The sequence below is a fragment of the Ovis aries genome, chromosome 26 (assembly GCF_016772045.2).
Source record: "Ovis aries strain OAR_USU_Benz2616 breed Rambouillet chromosome 26, ARS-UI_Ramb_v3.0, whole genome shotgun sequence".
In the NCBI taxonomy this organism is placed as follows: domain Eukaryota; kingdom Metazoa; phylum Chordata; class Mammalia; order Artiodactyla; family Bovidae; genus Ovis; species Ovis aries.
Window position 1 is genome coordinate 38,314,623 of NC_056079.1, and position 21,890 is coordinate 38,336,512.

Sequence of the window (21,890 nt, forward strand, 5' to 3'; positions counted from 1 at the left end):
CCTTTGCTTTTCACTTCTCTTCTTTTCATAGCTATTTGTAAGCCCTCCTCAGACAGCCATTTTGCTTTTTTGCGTTTCTTTTTCTTGGGGATGGTCTTGATTCCTGTCTTCCGTACAATGTCATGAACCTCTCCATCCATAGTTCATCAGGCACTCTGTCTATCAGATCTAGTCCCCTAAATCTATTTCTGTGTAGTGTGTACAAATATCAAATTATTATGTTGTACACCTAAAACTAATGCTGCACACCAATTTTACCTCAAAATAAATAAGTAAATGAGCAATTATTTAGTGAAAGTATATTAGAAAGCTGTTTACAATTGGATCCACACACACACACACACACACACACACACAAGTATATTCAGACATGTTCTCATTTAGGAAATTGACTTAAAATCATCAAATGTTTACAGTGGTTTTCTCAGGATGGTAACATTATGGGTGCTTAATTTCAACACTAAACATATATTTTATAATAAGAATAAGTAGTATGAAAAAATGGTGAATGATTCTCTCTTGCCTTCAAAAGAAAATTTCATCATCTTAACATTCTCTCCAAACTTTTCCAGTGACTCTGAAGCGTCTTTTCCTACTACAAACTTGTCTGTTGTCCACACTGGTGATAAACTGAGCCACCTACCACTTCTAAAAGCAGCACAGTGGCAGACTCTTAACGGTATTTGTTTCTAAAGCGTCTGTCCTTCCCATCTCCACCTGTTTAGAAAATGTCCTCTTGTCAGGACCTAGCTATCCTGACACCAACTGTTCTGCATGTGCGCATGCTCAGCCCAACTCTTTGCAGTCCCGTGGACTGTAGCCTGCCAGGCTCCTCTGTCCATGGAATTTTCCAGGCAAGAATACTGGAGTGGGCTGCCACTTCCTACTCCAGGGGATCTTCCCCACCAGGGATCAAACCTGCATCTCTTACATCTCCTGCATTGCAATACAGTTCTGGCACTAGACACGAGTTAGTGTGGACCCCAGAAGATAAAGTGTGTGCTCCCCTGTAGGGAACAAGGTATAAGGAAGGTTGAGAAGTGCTTGCAAATGAGACTGTCAACCAGGGCTGAACATTCTTGCAAACGAGATGTTCAGCTAAGAATCCTCTGTTTGTTCCTGTGGGAAAAGAACATGTCTTGCACACAAGGATGTTTCTCTGATTCCTCAAAAGGAACAGACCCAGGGACAAAACGGATTCTAAGTTGATAAGGAAGTCCCCCAAAACAAAGTCTTAGCTGCAGTAAATAAGTCAAGGTAAAGGTTATCTCGCCCTGCACCTGCGCACTGTATAGTCACTGAATTATGGTGTTTGGCAACTTGCCCTGTAGATTGTTGTGCAAAAGATATAAAATAAAGCAGCTGTAAGAAGCGAGAGTTAATATACAAAGATTAAAACCACTCTGCAGTGTTGCCAGCACTCCCCAACAAGAATGCCTTATATCAGACACCAGCCACACTAAAGGGTTCCCAGGCCACCGCATTTCTTGGCCAACTGGGCTCTAAAATCTGAGGTTCCCACGGGTTTGACAATTTGCTAGAATGACTCAGAATTCAGGCAAGCACTGTTCTTGGGACTGCAGGTTTCTTTCTAAGGATATAAATCAGAGCTGGGCGGGTGAAGAGGGCGTCCCGGCTGTGGAGCTTCCATATCCTTTCTCCATGGGAACAGTGCATGTCACACTCCAGAGTGTCGAGTGCTCACCAGCGAAGAAGCTCCTTGCGGCTTTTGTGTCCTGACAGTTCAGTGGTGTTTCATTACACAGGCATGACTGGATCACTGGCCACAGGGCTAGACGCAGTCCCCGGCCCCGCCTTCCCGGAGGCTGGGTTGGCATGCTCTAATCATACGGTTGGTCCTTCTGGTGACCATCCCATCTTAAGTCATGTCTTTAGCACAAATGCAGGAGTTATCCAAGGGTTTAATTTAATAGTTTACTTTAATCATAAACAGCTTAGGAAATCCCAAGGGTTTTAGAAACTCCATGCAGGAACCCAGGACAAACACTAGACAAATCCTTCATTCTGTGATGCCTGCTCAGAGGCCAGCCTCTCCTGTGACGTGTCCCCAGAAACACTCGATCCAGTGGCACTTTGCCCTCATCACCGTCTCTCACTGATTAGTAAGTCCTGTGTATGTCCTTCTTCCCTTTAAGCTAAAAGTTCTTTGAGGACAGAAAACATAACTTGCCCATCTTTCTAATTAGCACCAGCGCAGTGGCACTGTGGTTTGTTTTTGACCAGATTTAACTTGGAGGCAACATTTCTCTGAGAAACATTCATCTTCTAACTTTTGTGAAGATCCATTCTTGTCCAGGAATGTTATGAGCAGACATGAGAGCCATTGTTTCTCGCCTTCTCAAGGATTACTTGTGGATGAGAAAATTTTCATCCATACTTTATACTTTGTCAATTATTAAGCTAGATATGCAGTCAAATGCTCAAATCAATGTAACTGAAGCCATTCTTGTGTTTCCTTTTGAAGGTAATATCTTGACAGTCATATCCTTTTCATTTCAAAGCTTTCTGAGCTGTTCTTGATTCTCCAGTTTTAGGTAACTCTTCATTTAGGCCTCTTGGATGAATTCCTAGATTTATTGCAAGGAATTACTAGTCTTTAAAAAATATATATATATTCTTGGGGCTTCCCTGGTGGCTCAGTGGTGAAGAATCTGCCTGCTGATGCAGGGGACAGGGGTTTAACCCGTGGTCCAGGAGGATACCACATGCCCCTGGAGCAACTCAGCCCAGGTGCCACAATTCCTGATGCCCATGTGCCCAAAGCCAGCGCTGCAGAACAAGGGAAGCCACCACGGTGAGCAGCCCGCACACCGAGCCCAGATAGCGTGTTCCTAGAGAAGCACTCGCTGCAACTAGGGAAGACCCATGTGCAGCAATGCAGAATGAATGCAGCCATAAACAAATGAAAAGATTCCCAAAGCAATATACAGCTTCAGTGCAGTTCTTATCAAGATTGCAATGGCATTTTCCAAAGAAATAGAGGAAAAAACCATCCTAAAATTTGTTTGGAAGCACAAAAGACCCCAAATAACCAAAGCAATCCAGAGAGGTCTTGCCACCTTTGTTGCTGTCAACTTGTCACTTCTCTGACTTAAAAGCGCTAGCCATAAGTAATGAGAGAGGAGAAATTCCTCTGTTCTCGCCTCCAGATCATGTTCATAAATATTAAGTATTTATTCTTTGTGCCTTGTTCACTCGTTCAAGACATGGGGAGCACGGCGAATTCCTACAGCGGCAGGAAGTATGTGAAGGAGAGAAGTGCCTGAGGTGGGATGATGGAGGTGGGTGGGTCTTGGGGGCTGCAGAACTGGGGCCAGCTCGGCTGCTGGGAGCCAGCATGGGGAATCCCGCCTGTGGAAAAGGTCATGAGGAAGGGGGCCTGACAAAACGCAAAGGCAGGATCAGTCCTCAGTGGTCCCCCCTGGATTTTCTCGAGCATCTACCCCCAAAACCAGAGTCTGCCTGCTTTACTGTGTTATACTTTCTACCTACTCTTCTGACATTAACAGGGGGCTGTCCCCCCCCACCACCTTTTTCTGGAAAAAGTTAATTTAGAGCTTTTAGATAATAAGTCTCCTGGGCATAATAAGAGTGTTTCAATCCAAAAACCCCTCTGATGGCTTTCTAGCCTGCCTGCCAGACTCTTACAGCTGCGCATGTGATTGTTTGCAGCCTCCAGACCTCAAGAGGCACAGGAAGCTTAAAACATCCTAGGAATGTAGGGGCTTCTGAGAAGTCAAAATCATTAGAATAGGACTGATTAAGGGTTTCATTGATGAGCCAATACTTGCTGCCAAGTTTTCATATCATTTATTTGTTGATATAGTTGGTATGTAGAAAAAACAGGTAGTAGCCCTGATATTAGCAACATTAGATCTTTGAGTTAAGTACTTTCTTTGTTATAACCCACTGCACCTTTGTTCTACAGGAATGTAACTTTATTTAGTACTTTGAAGGTGATGCAGATTAAAGAAAAAACGCTTCAAGGAAAAATGAGTTTTCTGGTTGATAGACATTTATCTAGGAAAAGAGCCATAAAAATGTTAACAGGCTCCCTGGCCAGAAGATGATGTAAAACCACCTAAGACCTTTTGTATACAGGAAGGTATGCAAAAGGAAAGCCTGGTCTCAATAAGGGTCAGGACTGCTGCCCCTGCATAACTCTGCATATTCCATTATTTCTTTATGTACAACTTGGGGTATATAAGCTGCTTTTGAAAATAAAGTTGTGGGTCTGGCACCAATGCTTGGCTACCCCATGTCGTTCTTTTCTCCCCTTTTCAGGCTGAATTCCCATCTGGAGCACAGAGGCTCTCCGTGTCTACTTATTTGCCCTGGCTTCTAAGACCCGTGTGAGAGGGAGCCCAAGGTGGGGCACCCTCCGCTATTCAAGCGGGCACCAGTGGCCTAACATAGATGGTGCAAGCTCCTTGTCCTGGAGCTTTATTGGTCTCCTGTGTAAACCAAGTTATTCAGCCTCTTTTCTCCACTAATTTTCCTACTACACTATTCTTTCCTAATCTCTCTTTATATCTCTAATAAATAAGTCTCTCCTCACTGACTCCGTCCCCGCTTCGAATTACCCTGGATCCACCAGGGCTGGACCCCGGCACCCGGCCCCTTGTCATTTTTCAAGACCAACCCAGATTCAATTTTTTAAATAATTTTTGGAATTTTTAGGATTCTGTCTGAGGCAAATTAAAACATCTGCAGGCAGATTTGACCTGTAGTTTCCAACCTCTGATTTGAACGATTTACTTATCCTTGACAAAATTTGCAAGCCCTATAATAATTTAAATGTTTAAATAGCCTTTTTTGATGAAATCCTATAACACATTTTTTTCAAGGCTGAATATATTATGTGTACATCTTTGCCAAGGTCTTCAAGGTAACTTTTAAACTTCTAATGGGGTGAAATTCCTTTTATCAAAACAACATTGCCTTTATTTTAATAGATATGTTGCCTTGTGTTAAACATGTAAGTATTTTTCAAAAGATAGGTAGCAAAGATTTAGAAGCTGTCACTATAAAAGGGCTTATAATTTGCTTTGGCTATGGCTGCAGAGACACAGGAAGATTATTTTCCTCAGCTTGACTAATGTAACTAAAAGGCATGAATCCAGTGTCTGTGTAGATGTAGCTGAGTGATAGATACCTTTTACGTGATAAACCCAGCTAAAAAGTATTTAGGCTCTTAAGTAGTTGTCCTTAATGTATTGCTTTTTGATTTGTGGGTAAAATCACATAATAGTGGGCTATGAGAGAAAGTTATTGAACTCAATCAGTGCAACTCACTTTTCAGCCACAGAAAGTGAGGTCCTGATGGGGACAATATATTTGTCGAATGATGAAGGCTAGTCCTAGAACCAGACTAGAATCAGCCTGGAACCCAGGCTTCCTGGGTTTTGACTCTCCTATGTCTGAAAATGCAGGCTTATATTTATGTAAAACATAAGCATATGTCATTCATAATTTTTGGAAGGCAATTTATTGAGATGTGAAAGTGACTTTTTTGATTAATGCTTTCTGATTATTCCATTTAAAATTTTGAATATAAACTCAAGATATTGGGGTCTACTCTATCTAGGAATGGGAACATAGGGAAGAAATTCCCTCCAGTCCTCCCCGCTACAAAAACATGCAACAGAAAGCAGAGTTTTGTAGATGGATGTCAGGGTTCCTAAATCAAAATTATTTTCACTCTGAGTCATTTGTAGGCCAGAATGACATTTTTCTGCTGCTCTGAGCTCATGCTCAAGCACTGTCATCATGCCCCTTGATGAATATGGACAGAACTGAACTGGGTAACTTTAAGGGCACCACGACATGGAAGAGAAACTGGGACTAGTTTAGAGGCACTGTGTGCCAATGCTGGTCAAGGGCCTTCTTCGGCCCAGAAAATCACCAGTTTCATAAGGAAAAGTCAAATGGGGTGAAATGTAGAAGTATAAAAATCTTTCTGTTAAAGTTAGTGAATCTCAGGGTCTTTCCTGGTGGCTCAGACAGTAAAGAATCTGCCTGCAGTACAGGCAACCTGGATTTGTTCCCTAGGTTGGGAAGATCCCCTGGAGAAGGAAATGGCAACCCACTCCAGTATTCTTGCCTGGAGAATTCCATGGACTGAGGAGCCTGGCGGGCCGTTGTCAGTGGGGTTGCAAAGAATCGGACATGACTGAGTGACTAACGCTTTCGCTTTTTTCTTTCAGTGAATCTCAGGAGTTCTCTGGTGGCCTAGTGTTTAGGACTCCAGGCTTTCACTGGTGTGGCTGGGGTTCAATCCCTGGTAGGGGGACTGAGATCTTGCAAATCACATAGTGCAGACAAAAAAAGAAAAAAAGAAGTTAATGAAATCTCTTAAGCATATGTGAGATGACAGTGGGCACAGATAGACCGGGCCTGGGTGTAGAAAGTTGGGGTGCAGTTTTGCCTGCTGGACATAGAGAATGAGTTTGTTCTTGTACCCCAGTCTCTCCATCTCTCAAGGTCACTCTCCCACCTCAAAATGAGTGCGTGGGATTCAAGCTTCCTACCTGATCTCCTTTCTTAGAACATATACAGTCTCATCTGAGGGGACTGCCATGGCACCCAGGCACGGAATTCAGAGGGAGGCCTATTGCCACTTGTCGCTGTTTCCTGTAGTGTTTGCAGACACTCTTGAGTGCTGGGGACGACTGGCAGTGCCAACACAGGGCTCAGGATGCAGTGGCTGGATGCTTAGTTGCGGCTCTCTGGAGCCTGCACATGTTACCTTATATAGTAAGAGTCTTTGCAGATGGGATCGGGTTAAGGGTCTTGCAATGGGGAGGTCATACTGGAATACTGGCCCTGAATACAACTGGATGTGTCCTTCCGAAGGAAGGTAGAGGCATATTTAATTAGACAGAAGGTGGCAAAGTGACCACGCATGCAACACGGCTCTGAAGGGACCACCAGCTGCAGAGTACAAGGACTGGAATCTGTAAGAAATCGGAAAAGGCAAGGAAGCCATTCTTCCCCGGAGACTCTGGAGTGAGTGTGGGCCTGTGAAACTGATGCCAGACTGCCAGCCTCCGTACTGTAAGGGCAAAGGCGTGTGTCGTGTGAAGCTACCAAGCTGGCAGTAATTTGTTACAACGATCAAAGGAAGTGAGCACACGAGTATCCTGGTTTTCAGGAATCTTGCCCAAGAGAGAAAGATTTTCTGAAGGATAGCATTATAGATTCGTAAAGATTAACTGTGGGGCTTCCGCGGTGGCTCGATGGTAAAGAATCCACCTGCCGAGGCAGGAGACGCAGTTCGGTCCTTGGGTTGTCGGAGGAGCCTCTGGAATAGGAAATGGCACCCTGCTCCAGTCTTCCTGCCCGGAGAAGCCCATGGACAGAGAAGCGTGGTGGGCTAACTGTCCACGGGGTTGTAAAGCGTCAGACACGGCTGAGCACGCATGCGCACATGATACCAGGGCTGGGCCCCAAAGGGGCCTGGGGCTGCACTTTTGTGCTGGTTTCACGTTTTGTCCTGATGTGTGAGCGCCTTGGTCAGGGGCTTGGTCAGCTCTGAAGGTTTTGGAGCCGCACTGCTAAGCTGGTTTTGCTCGCTCCCATGTGTGCATGTGGAAGCCTGCACTGGCCACGGCTGCCTCCTCGCTGGTCAGATTCCATTCTGTCTAAGCGTGCGTGGAGGCGCGGTTGGCAATGTAGACTCTGCCTTAGCGCGGAGCAGCACCAGCATAAGAGGGTCCGGAGCAGAAGCCCGGTGCTGGGGCGGGCCTGGCCAGCTGGCTGCAGCACCAGGCCGTTTGCAGTCGGCCGCCTTCATGCCGTGACTTTCAGCAAGCGGGTCTCAGTTTCTTACAGCCCTCCAGTAACCCCCCTGGTTTTCACACCAGGTTGATGGGCTTGTTTACTGGATGTCTGGCTCCAAGGCTGGGTTGCCTAATATGTGGTTCAGATCCCTTCATCCTCAGGGACACTCCCTGAGCCTGCGATACCCTTGCTTGTCTGGGTCCCGCACTAGGTGTGTGAGTCCCAGCCAGATGGCCTCTCCTCTCTTCCTACCAGACTCTGTGTGGATTTTTCTTTACAGCTGTGATTTTAGAAGAGTCATTTTGTGAGTCTTCAGGCCAATTTCCCTGAGAGTCGTTCTACGTGTCCTAGTTTTGATGAGGGCAGGTGAGCTTCGCCTCCTCCTGCTCTGCCATCTTGCTCCCACGTCCAGGCCAAAGATGGAAACATGAACTAAGTACAATTAATTCAACGTGAGGCTGAAAAACAAGACTGACCCCTCTCTCTTCAGTTTCTCAAGATAATGAGTGCATTGCTTCTTCTTCCTTATTTTTTTGGTCAAAATTAAGTCAAAAGCAACATTTCCCCTGATTGTTTCTTTTTCTCTTTAAATCTGGCCCTATGGCATAGTTGGTAGCTGAAAACATTCAGCGTTTGTCGACCTTATATTTACATCAGATAAAAACAAATCTAAAATACTGTCTATAAAATATTATCTGAATTGAAGCTTGTGCTTGAGATTCTTGGAGCACACATGATGTCTCCTAATGTCTAAGAATCTCTTAATGATAATTCTCTTCACTGTTGTCTGTGCTAAGATGCCCTACATTTGGGTAATGAAAAAGAATGTCAGTCGTACTGAGGACAATGGGCTTTCTAATGTCATGGCAAAAGCATGAAAAACAGACCTTTGTAACTAGAAGGTTTTTACTTTTTAAATCCAGAGATCAGAGTACACTGAATGAGCTTGATTGTGACAACCTTTACTTTCATTTTCTTGTGTACTAAGTTTTTTTTTTTTTTTTTTAAGTGCCCCACCTGTCATTCTGGGTCCTTAGCAGACAAGGCCTGTTAGGGAAGGTCTGGAATGCTTCTGTGATTTCCTCTCCCCTGCTCCTCCCACATCCTGTCTTTGAGACTGTTTCCTTCTGATACACGGTGACTTAGTCAAAGTTCTCCAGTTTAGATGAGACAAAACAGTCCTTTAGATCTCTACTACTTAATGTCTGCTCAGCACAGTGTGACAAAGAATTGATAGAGTCCCACTGTTTGCAAAATTCAGATAAATCTTATGGATCTAGCACTTAGTTTCTTTAATAAAAAAAAATGAGCACATTTTCCTAAGTCAGTCAAGATTCTAAAGTTTCAAAGTTGTTATTTTTTCATGAATCTTTCCAATACTAGGAAATCCGATGTTCTTAATGACCATCACCGTATATGCATGAAGGGAATGTTTTGATCACACCCTTGAGTCTTTCCCTCTAGGTTTTCATTTTGAGGTGACTAGCAGGTCTAATCACCACCTTTAAGTGGACGTGGCCTACTTGGCTTGGCCAGATTGCAAAAGGAAAGATGGATTAAACGACAACCCAACTGGGAATTTGTAGTAATTTTTTAAAATTAAAATATAGCTGATTTGCAATATTAGATTACTTTTAGGTATACAACATAGTGATTTTTACAGATTATACTTCATTACACGTTATTGTAAGATAATAGCTACAATTCCCTGTGCTATATATTGTATCCTTATTGCTTGTCTATTTTATACATGGTAGTTTGTGTCTCTTAATTCCATACCCCTCACCTCCTGCTCTGGTTCCCTCTCCTTTTGATAACCACTAGTGTGTTTTCTGTGTCTGTGAGTCCACTTCTGTTTTGCTACCTACATTCATTTTTTTATTTTTAGATTCCACATATAGATGAGGTGGATAGTAAAATATCATCTGAATTGATACTTGTGTTTGAGGGTCCTAGAGCACGCATGACCTCTCCTCATGTCTAAGAATCTCTAATGATAATTCTCTGACTGCTATATTTGTTTCTCTCTGACTTATTTCACTAAGCGTAGTATTCTCTAGGTCTATCTATGTGGCCAAAATGGCAGAATTTCAGAAATTTTTACAGCTGAGTAATATTCCATTGTGTGTATGTGTGTATATATGTATGGCTGTGTGTGTGTGTGTGTGTGTGTGTGTGTGTGTGTGTGTGGCTTCCCCAGTGGCTCAGCAGTAAAGATTTCACCTGTGACACAGGTTTGATCCCTGGGTTGGGAAGATTCTTGCCTGGAAAATCCCACAGGCAGAGGAGCTTGGTGGGCTCCAGTCCATGGGGTCGCAAAGATTCGGACACAACTGAGTGACCCACCACCACCATCAATATATATAACACACTAAAGGCACGAATGAGTGACTTCACTTTCACTTTTCACTTTCATGCACCGGAGAAGGAAATGGCAACCCACTCCAGTGTTCTTGCCTGGAGAATCCCAGGGACGGGGGAGCCTGGTGGGCTGCCATCTATGGGGTCACACAGAGTCAGACACGACTGGAGTGGCTTAGCAGCAGCAGCAGCAGCAAGCAGAAAGTTGGACCATAGACCTTTGAGAGCTCTTCCAGTATTGAGTCAATGAAAGCCGTGTATTGAAACTGGATTATAAATCTGGTTGAATCCACTTGAAACTGGATTATAAGTATATTTCATCAAGACCAGAGATTTTTCCCGAGAAGGAATGTGGAAGTGTAGTCATGGATCACAATTTGGTCTCAAATGGCTTCATGCTGGGGAAGAAAGAATATGTGAAGACGGCATGATGACAGGCAATAATCCTGGAGAGCAGCCCCATGGCCCTCAGAAAGGCTGTGGACGGTCACTATTCTCACCCTTCATGGGTTGGAGGAAGCTGGCAGGGCTGAGAGTCCCAGGTTGCAGGGCATTGTGTGGGTATGAAAGACAAGGCTTGCTGTTGTTGCAGGAAGAGGGACCCTTTCCAGGACCTGGAAGTGGGCTCTTGTCTAACACTTGGAAATGAATTGTCCGAGGAGACACATCTGCTGACAAAGCAGGAGATTTTAGTGGGAGAGGGCACCCGGGTGGAGAGCAGCAGAGTAAGGGAACCCAGGAGGACTGCTCTGCCATGGGGCTCGCAGCCTCAGGTTTTATGGTGATGGGATTAATTTCCGGGTTGTCTTTAGCCAGTCATTCTGACTCAGAGTCCTTCCTGGTGGTGCAAGCCTTGATCAGCCAAGATGGATGCCAGAGAGGATTCTGGGAGGTGGCCGGACATGTGGTGTCTCCTTTCGACCTTTCTCGAGCTCTTCCGGTTGGTGGTGGCTTATTAGTTCCGTGTTCCTTACCAGGACCTCCTGTCTTAAAACCACACACGCAGATGGTTACTATGGTGCCTGGCCAGGGTGGGCGGTATCAGTCAGCGTGCTTCCTCTAACGCTATGGTTTCCACGGTGACCAGAGGGTGTAATTGTGGATAGCTCTTCTTCTGATGTACAAATATCTGTTCTGTCTACAACCACAAGCAAGTTAATTTGCCTGGGTGTTCAAAACAAGTTTTTACAATCACTCTCCAGGGCCCCAGACCCTTCGTTTATAGATTTTAGGGTTAATCCAGGGAAAGCTAATGGTCTTGTTTGCCTGTTTTATTGATGTGGGTATCTTGGTTATATACCTGTTATGTTTTCCTGTGATTCCTTCTTTTCTCTCTTCTCTCCTCCTCACTTTGTTCTCTCCTCCTTTTTCTCATTCTAGGAATCAGAGAAGGATCTTTCAAAGGAGGGAATATATAAGAGGATATAATCATTAAAGATTCAAAAATCATTAAAGATTCTTGAGAGCAGGGGATTAGGAACCACTTTTCAGTTTCATTTGCCTCAGTGGTGAAATCATGGTGGAACTGTCAGAAAGTGAAATGAGCAGGCACTATAAATTTCCTTGGTTGGATACGTTTAGATGTCTTATCAAGAAGCCATGATTGAATATATATATGGAGGAGATATTGAGGAGAAGCAGTTCATTTTTAAATAGTTTGAGAAGAAAGGGAACCTGACTTTGTCCCTCTTTGACACATGACTATTTGTTGTTTGAGCTTGGGAGATGAGCTTCGCAGATAGTACTCACTTCATAGGAATATGGTGAGGATGACATGAATGTGATGGTTAATTTTATGTGTAAAACTGAGTTGGCCATTGGGTGCCCAAATATTTGCTCAGACTTTATTCTGAATATTTCTGTAAGGATGTATTAGATGAAATTAACTTTTAAATTGGTGGTTTTTGCATAAAACAGATTGATCTCCATAAATGTGGGTGGGCTTTATTTAGTCAGTTGAAGGCTGAATAGAAAAAGAATTCCTTCTTGCTCTGCCCTGAGCAGAAAGGAATTCTGCACCAGCCTGCCTTCAGACTTCATCTGCAGCTTTAGCTCTTTAGTCCCACAGGCTCAGTCTAGCACACTGGCCCTGCTGGGTCTCCAGCCTGCCAGTCCGTCCTGTAGATTTTGGACTTGTCAGGCTCCATAATCACAGAAGTTAATTCCTTATAATGCTGTTCTCTCTACACACACACACCCGCACACACAGACACACAGACACACACACACACACCCAGACACACATACGCACACACACAGCCTATTCATTCTGTTTCACTGAAGAACTCTAATACAATGAGGTAATATTATTATCTAGATTTCACAGCTATGGAAACCAAGGCTCAGAGAGGACAGACAGCTTGTGGCAGAGACAGGATTCAAGTCAGATGTGTCTGACTTCAGAACCAGGCACTTATCCCCTTTTCTGCCTCACGGGAGAGGGAACCATCAGAGACATGGTAGCTCCAGAATTACATAGCCAATAAATCCGGGTTTCGAGTTCTGGCTTCCAGTCCCGGCTTAAACTCCATCTGCTGCAGCTGCTGCTAAGTCATTTCAGTTGTGTCCGACTCTGTGCGACCCCATAGACGGCAGCCCACCAGGCTCCCCAGTCCCTGGGATTCTCCAGGCAAGAACACTGGAGTGGGTTCCCATTTCCTTCTCCAATGCATGAAAGTGAAAAGTGAAAGTGAAGTCGCTCAGTCGTGTCCGACTCTTTGCGAGCCCATGGACTGCAGCCCACCAGGCTCCTCTGTCCATGGGATTTTCCAGGCAAGGGTGCTGGAGTGGGGTGCCGTCGCCTTCTCCTAAACTCCATCACGCAGCCTCTATCATGTCTTGCTGCCGTATTCCTTTTCCTCCTTCCTTTCGGTTTGGAGAGAACCGGGGGTGCCAGTTCAGTAAGGAAGTCCCCGGCCAGGGCAACAGAGACAGTCCAGCCCCACCCGTATTGATAAGGATCCTGTTTGTGGTTGACTGCATCACCTGGGTCCTCTGTCACCTGTATAAACAAACACAGTGGAAGTTCCTCTCAGGCATTTCCAAGCAGTTTGCAGCCTCTGTGAGGTTATCAGTCAAACAGTATATTTGGTTTACAAATCAAGACATCTGTGAAAGCCAATTTGTAAGTCCAATAAGTGCAATTCTGGGTCACAAAGCCCTTTGAGAGAATTGGAGCTTTGAATTAGTTTAAAGGCTTCATCTCCAGCCCCCAGAGGAAAAGCCCTTTCCTCCCCCTCAAGGGTAAGATTCATATTCCTGTGATTCATATTCATCTTTCAAGATACAAGGTTTTTTCACAGTTCTTTCCTTTTTGAAAGTGGGCGTCATTTTATCTCAGGTTTAAACAATAACTGCATATCTCCAGTGCTTGACTGTTTCTGGAAATCTATTTAATTTCACAAAACAAGTTACCAAAGCATACAGTCTTGCACAATTTCCATTTTAATAATATTAAGTCTACCTGAAATTTAAATTTAGATGACTATAGTCCAATGCCTGGAACGTTCTGTCTTTTGAACGCTGCTCCTTTGTGGGAGGAATACCTATTGGACTAAAATAGTTTTTTTATTTAGGCTTATTTGGGGGAAATGTTAAAGGGGGAAAATATAAAACTTGAAAATCATTCCCACCCCTATTGCTTTGCGTTCATCAGAGAAATAGATGAGTACAATCAAAAAATGACTGAAACCACAAGAAATTCATTTTGGATAAAGAGTTATATGTTCTGCTAGATCTTAAGAAGGAGCTAAGAGCCAACAAATTACCTGAGGGTTCTACAGCTTTTTTTTCCTGCCTCAATTGCCTTGCCTAAAATTCTTTCCAAAATCAACTATTCTTTTCAACTGTGTCTGAACCTAGATTACTTGTGTTCAGCCATTCACCTCTCTCTTATTCCTTTAAAGAAGAAGGATGCATTACTTGTCTGTAAGTGCATTTCTTTTCTGTTAGTGAGCAGGTAACTTCTCAGAGAAGATATTTTAGTGATTTTGAAAAAGCATTTGCTTTTTACACTGATGGGATCTCGTGGATAACAGATGGATGATGGCATTTGCAATCAGTTCAAAATTTTGCTCTACAGCTTACTAATCAGGTGCAGATTCAGTTCACCAGTTCCAGCTCTGCGCTGTTCCACCTGTGGCAGTTCCTCCACACCATCAAGCAAGTCTCTGACACCAGCTGGGTACCCTACAGTTCAACACAATTCTGACACGACCTAACTGGAAACAGCGTCAGACTTGGTAGGTGAAGGCTGCCCTCCCTTTCAAATGTCAATTACAAGTCCAGGTTGTCACTTGTGCTTCTGACCACCGACTATAAATCAGAAGACCCCATGACCCCCTCTTTGGGTTTGGTTAATTTACTGGAGTGGTTCACAGAACTCAGGATTTTTACTGAGTAAAAACTTACTCACTAAATTGCAGATTTGTTACAAAGGATCGAGATGTACAAATGAGCAGCGTGATGAAGAGTTACGTGGGATGAGGTCCAGAAGAGGAGAACTTTTGTCCTCATGGAGCATGGGTCCGGCACGGTGGCATGGGGACACATTCTGGCTCTCCAGCCTGGAAGCTCTCCAAATCCAGTCCCTTGGGGGTTTTATATGGAGGGTTCATTACACAATTGACTAAATCACTGGCCATTGGCGACTGAGTCAACTTCCAACCCTGCTCAGCTTCATGGAAGTCAGGGGAGTGGACTGAATGCTCCCACCCTCTAATCACTTGGTTGGTTCCCCTGGCAACCAGCCCCCTTCCTTAGCGTTTTCCAAAATTCATCTAATTTACATAAACCCAAAGGTCATTGAAAGGGGCTTACTATGAATATTGAGACAGCTTTATTGTTCTCATCACTTAGGAAATTCCAGGCATTTTAGGATGTTTGTGTCAGAAACTGCAACAAAGACCTAATATACATTAATCACTTACTATTAATCACAGTACCACACCAGGTCATTTTAAAATTAAGGTAATGAGTCCTCTGAACCTCAGCCTCCTCTATTGTATGGTAGGTGTAATGATACCTCCCAGGATAATTTTGAGGAACAGATGGGCTTACAAAGTGCTTAGTACAGTGGGTCTTGAATGGAGGTACTCGATACTCCACAAAACACATTCAGACACATCATCTCATTTTACCTTTACGATATTTCTGTAGATAAATGCCTCTCCTCCCATCATTCTTTTTACTGAGATAGGAAACTGAGGCAGAGAGGGTTTAAATTCATTGCTCAAGGCCACAGTAACTAACAGGTCTAAGTACGATGTCCCAGCTTCTTCCTGGTTTATTTCTATGATTTTCTTCTGAGTCCTTTTAATTAGGAAAAGAGCCTGGTCCACTGAAAGAAAACCCCTCAGTGTGTCTTTATCTGGAAAGGTCTGTTGCAGGAAGGGGGACCCCTTCCAAGGCCCGAGAGTGGGCTCTTGTGTAACACTCTGAATTGAATTGTCTGCGGAAGCACAGAGTCTGACAAAGCAAGACTCTACTGGGAAAGGGTGCCCAAGCAGAGAACAGTCAGGTAAGGGAACCCAGGAGGACTGCTCTGCCTTGTGGCTCACAGCCTTGGGTTTTATGGTGATGGGATTGGTTTCCAGGTTTTCTTTTGCCAATCACTCTGACTCAGGGTCCTTCCTGGTGGCGCACGCATTGCTCAGCCAAGACATGCTAGCGAGAAGGAGCACCTGGTGCCGCTTTTTGACCTTCCCCGAACTCTTCTGTTTGGTGGTGGCTTATTAGTTCCATGCTCCTTACTAGGACCTCCTGTCATAAAATAACTCACGCCATGGTTGATATGGTGCCTGGACAGTGGACAGTTTCATTCATTGTGCTTCCCCTAACAGGTCCAATAGACCCAGGTCTGTGAAAGGGAAACTAGCTCTTAATGTCTGTTGTGATTATTTTGTAACTTTTCAAGATTCCACATTTAACCAGTTGACTTCTGCTTCTCAGTTTCTGCCTTTAGTTTCTATGATTATGTGTATTGTTCTGTTCCCCTTTCCCGTGGATAACTTTCCTATAAAAGTTTCTTAGTTATTGACCTTCATCCTATCTTCCCAACTCATTCCCTCTGTGAGAAGATAATTGTTTCTTTGATGCACAAATAGGTACAAAATATTTGTGGATTAAAGCAATGAATAGATTGATCATTAAAAAAAAAAATATTACAGCTAGTTCAAGAGAAAACTTGCAGAGGAAAATTGAGGTGGAGAAGGTGATGGTGTAAGAGGGAGACATGAATACCAACATAAATATGATCCGGTTCTTGCCACCAATCAATTTGCAGTTCAGTAGGCAGAAAAGTCACAAATATTTAACATCTTGAATATCTTTTGCATCTTTACTCCTTTAATAAATACTCCTATATTAGACAGAGAAATCAGCAGAGATGGTTGTTATCCTTAAAGGGTTTGTTTCTTAGTTGGGGCAGCCTCTTGAAACAACAGTGAGTGTAAGTACTTGCAGCTTTTGAGAAACTGGGTTTTTTGTTGTTGTTTATTCATTAATGAACTTTCACATGACGGATGTAGTGTTAGGTGCTCAGGGTGCTGGGCGGCTGTTGGAGTCGTAATCATCTTTTCCTGTGGTGGTGTTAGGGGAAGCACACTGATTGAAACCGCCCACCCTGGCCACCAGGCACCATAGTAACCATTTGCACGAGCTGTTTTATGACAGGAGATCCTGATAAGGAATACGGAACTAAGAAGCCTCCACCAACTGGAAGAGTTCAGGAAAGGCCTAATGGAGACACCGTGTGTCCGTCCACTTCTCAGAATCCCTCTCGCTAGCATCCATCTTGGCTGAGCCATGCGTGCACCACCAGGAAAGACTCTGAATTAGAATAATTGGCCAGAGACCACCCGGAAACTAATCCCATCACCATAAAACCAGAGACTGCGAGCCACGCAGCAGAGCAGTTCTCCTGGGATCCCTTACTCCACTGCTCTCCACCCGGACTCCCTTTCCCAATAATCTCTTGCTTTGTCAGCAGATGTGTCTCCTCGGACAATTCATTTCCAAGTGTTAGACAAGAGCCCAGTTTGGGGCCCTGGAAGGAGTCTGCCTTCCTGCAACAGTGGTGGGCTCCCACTCAACATGGGTCATCTGGTGGAAATAACAGATATGATATGGCAGAGGATAATTTTTTCTTTCTTTCTTTCTTTTTTTTTTAAGGAAAGAAGCTTCAAGCTGCTTTAGATGTAAGAATGAAGAGAAAATCTGCTTAAATGGGTCTTTGTTCTAGGAAGAATCATTTGCATTGCCCTTCTTAGAAATGCAAATGTCAGGCAAGTAGGCCTTGGGAAAAGATGTAATGGTTATGTAATTGTCTTGATAAATACTGTTTCAAATAAAATCTCTTAGTAGGCACAGGAAGTCTGAGAGTTCAGCTGGTCAGTTCATCTAATACCTGAGGCTCTTCTGAGATGGTGGGACATAGAACCCAAACCCAGCGATTTGAAGTCAGTGAAAGCCAACTTCTTAGGTGGCATGGCCTTAGCCAAGACACTGAAGGTAGAAAAGGATGCTGAAGACCCTAAACAAAAGAAAGGGGAGTCTGGGTTGGTGATCGAGATGCACACCAAAGGCCTGGGTTTTTGGAAGAGGAATGATTTGGCTGACATTGAAAGCACCTGTGAACCTACCTTTACTAACAGTGATAGTACTTTGTGGAACAACGGCTGATCAAGGGAATGTAAACTGAAATGATCCAGTGTTCATATCATGAACTCTTTGTTGCAAAATTCAGACTTAAAGAAAGTAGGGAAAACCACAAGCTCATTCAAGTATAAGCTAAATCAAATCCCTTATGATAATACAGTGGAACTGACAAATAGATTCAAGTTATTAGATCTGATAGAGTGCCTGAAGAACTATGGTTTGTAACATTGTACAGAAGGAAGTGACCAAAACCATCCCCAAAATAAAGAAATGCAAGAAGGCAAAGGGGTTGTCTGAGGAGGCCTCACAATAGTTGAGGAAAGAAGAGAAGTGAAAGGCAAGGGAGAAAGGGAAAGATATATCCAACTGAAGGGAGAGTTCCAGAGAATAGCAAGGAGAGATAAGAAGGCCTTAAATGAACAATGCAAAGAAAGAGAGGAAATATTAGAATAGGAAAGACTAGAGATCTCTGCAAGAAAATTGGGGATGTCAAAGGAGTACTTCGTGCAAGGATGGGCACCATAAAGGACAGAAATGGAAAGTATGTAACAGAAACAGAGGAGATTAAGAAGAGGTGGTAAAAATGCACAGAAGAACTATACAGGAAAAGTCTTAATGATCCCGATAACCATTACAGTGTGGTCAGTTACTTTAGAGCCTGACATCCTTGAATGTGAAGTCAAGTGGGCCTTAGGAAGCATCGCTATGAAAAAAGCTAGTGGAGGTGATGGAATTCCAGCTGAGCTATTTCAAATCCTGAAGGATGCTCCTGTAAGTGTTACACTCAGTATGTCAGCAAATTTGGAAAACTCAGCAATGGCCACAGGACTAGAAAAGGCCAGTTTTCATTCCAATCCCAAAGATGGGCAATGCCAAAGAATGTTCAAACTTCGGTACAGTCCCACTAATGAATACTATCTGCACATGCTAGTAAGGTTATGCTCAAAATTCTTCAAGCTAAGCTTCAGCAGTATGTGAACCTGAACTTCCAGTCGTACAAGCTGGATTTAGAATAGGCAGAGGAACCAGGGACCAAATTGCCAACAATCATGGGATCATAGAAAAAGCAAGGGAATTCCAGAAAAACATCTACATCATTGCTTACAAAAGCATTCAACTCTGTGGATCACAACAAACTGTGGGAAATTCTTTAAGAGATGAGAATCAGTTCAGTTCAGTCGCTCAATCATGTCCGACTCTTTGCGACCCCTATACCAGACCACTTTTCCTGTCTCTTGAGAAATCTGTATGCAGGTCAAGAAGCAACAGTTTGAAACAGACATGGAACAACAGACTGGTTCAAAATTGGGAAAGGAGTACAATAAGGTTTTATATTGTGGCCATGCTTATTTAACTTGTATTCAGAGTACCTTATGCAAAATGTAGGGCTGGATGGCATCAAGATTGCCAGGAGAAATATCAACAACCTGAGCTATGCAGATGATACCACTCTAATGGTAGAAAGCGAAGAGGACCTAAAGAGATTCTTGATGAGGGTGGAAGAAGAGAGTGAAAAAGCTGCCTTAAAACTCAGCATTCAAAAAGCTAAGATCATGGTATCTGGTCCCATCACTTCATGGCAAATGGAAGAAGAAAACGTGGAAGCAGTGGCCGATTTTATTTTCTTGGGCTCCAAAATCACTGCAGATGGTGACTGCAGTCATGAATTTAGAAGACTCTCGCTCTTTGGAAGGAAAGTTGTGACCAACCTAGCCAGCCTATTAAAAAGCAAAGACATCACTTTGCCAACAAAGGTCCGTATAATCAAAGCTATGGTTTTTCCAGTAGTTATGTAAGGATGTGAGAGTTGGACCATAAAGAAGGCTGAGTGCCAAAGAATTGATGCTTTTCAACTGTGGTGTTGGAGAAGATTCTTGAGAGTCCCTTGGACAGCAAGGAGATTCAATTAGTCCATCCTAAAGGAGATCAGTCCTGGGTGTTCATTGCAAGGACTGATGCTGAAGCTAAAGATCCAGTCCTTTGGCCTCCTGATGTGAAGAGCTGACTCATTGGAAAAGACCCTGATGCTGGGAAAGACTGAGGGCAGGAGAGTGGGTTTTGACAGAGGATACATTGGTTGGATGGCATCACCAACTCAATGGACATGAGTTTGAGGAAGCTCCGGGAGATGATGAAAGACAAGGAGGCCTGGCGTGCTGCAGTCCGTGAGCTCTCAGTGAGCTGGATATGACTTAGCAACTGAACAAGAATTTGTCCTGTTGTCCTAGACAGAAACTGAGGCTATTCATGCACTTATTCAGCAAGTATTTACTCAACACCTACTTGACAAGTGAATATGGCAGAGCCCCAGCCAGCTGTGAACCTGGTCTGAACTTCCATCAGGAGGGAAACTCTGCACTTGAGTCTAGGGTGTCTGGGTATATCTTGGGAGGCCTCTGGACAAAACTACCCTCACCCTGAAGGAAAACCCTTAGATAAAGGTTTGTTAGCTCCCATGGGGCTGTAGTCTCCTATAAGAAAATAAGTCTGTTTTTTTGGTCAATTTTAACCATTAAGAAAATCATGGTAGAGGCATGTGGGGAATCCAAAAGCCTGGAGAATAAAGGCAAGGAGCATGGAAAGAACGCCCGTGAGATGGGACTGAGGCCCCCCAGGACCTGGCCTCAGGGGCCCTGCCAGGCTGCAGACCTATGATGGACCGAGGTGTGCTGTGCGCTCTTGCTCGCCCCGTGGTGAATGGACCCAGACACAGTGGTGATTTTTCACTCGTTTCACTGTTGCCTGTGGAGTATGTCGGGAAAGGTAATTTGTTATGATGGTTTACAAGGACTCCCACCAAGAAGAACGGTACTCAAAGAACTCTACTCACAAAACTGCACCTGAGAAGCCTCCTCTGCATCTGCCTGGGGACACGATCCTGGACTTCAAGGCTGAGCCTGATGCCAGATTGGGAGGAGACGCGAATGTAAATTTTTGCTGCCAGAGGGTTGACTGTCAGATTATATTTTCCAAAGATGCCTGTGAGAATATCTTTGAAACTTTCCATTTCTGCATCAAGAAGTGAAGTCTCGGGGCTTCCCTGGTGACTCAGTGGTAAAGAATCTGCCTGCCAATGTAGGAGACACAAGTTCGATCCCTGGTCCAGGAAGATCCCACAAGCCGTGGACCAACTAAGCTTGTGTGCCACGACTGTTGAGCTGTGCTCTAGAGCCCAGGAACCACAACTACTGAGGCCCTCAGGGCTAAAGCCTGGGCTCCACGAGAGAAGCCACTGCAATGAGAAGTCCGTGTACCCCAACTAGAGTAGCCCCAACTTGTCCACAGCTAGAGAAAAGCCTGAGTTACAACGAAGACCCAGCACAGTCAAAAATAAATAAATGCATGAAAAAACTGAAAAAAAAAAAAAAAAAGGTCCATGTCAATCAGATCTTTAAGAAAAAAATAAAAGTGAAGTCTAGTTCTTGCCCCTTGAATCCGGAAGGCCTCATGTCTTACTTATAACCAACAAAATGTGGCAAAAAAAAAAAAAAAAAATGCTATGTGACTTAGATGCTAGGTCATGACAGGGAATTTAAACTGCTCAACATGTTTGGGGTCTTATTTGCGGGGGGGTGCGAATGAAAATATTGTCAATTAGATGGAGGTGGTGTTTGCCCAACATTGTGACTGTAGAGAAATTTCACTTCACCTGAAAACATCATTCTTTTTTAAAGGTGCTTTAATTTCCACCGTATAAGCTAGAACCCTCATACCTAGCATTCCGAGCCCCTGGTTGAGATCTATGACTGCCCTGAGCCTCCCATGCTGTGAGGACGCCCAGACCACTTGCAGAGGCCACATGCAGCTTGTCCCTTTGTGGGCCCAGCTCAGCAACACAGTGCCAGAGAAGGCGCTTCTACATGTTTCTAGCATGCGGCCATCCAGTAACCACGAGCCACTGGAGTTCTCTCAGCTGAGATGGGACACTGGAGAGCAGAAAAGAACCATTCCTCTGTGCCCTTCCTAAAGGACAGACTCACAGGATCTGTGAGCAAACTAAAATAATTGATTTAAACCACTAAGCTTCAGGGCAATTTGTTATGCCGCAGTAGTAACAGGATCAATAATCA

At 44.0% G+C, this 21,890-nt stretch overlaps 1 long non-coding RNA gene across 1 annotated transcript; it reads right to left on the reverse strand.

Moving 5' to 3' along the window:
* Window positions 1-3,808: 3,808 nt before the first annotated feature.
* Window positions 3,809-20,921, reverse strand: LOC132658703 (uncharacterized). Its single transcript, XR_009598648.1, has 2 exons — window positions 20,651-20,921; window positions 3,809-13,165 (listed from the first exon to the last, which is right to left on the reverse strand). It is a non-coding gene; the product is annotated as an uncharacterized LOC132658703 (long non-coding RNA).
* Window positions 20,922-21,890: the final 969 nt, after the last annotated feature.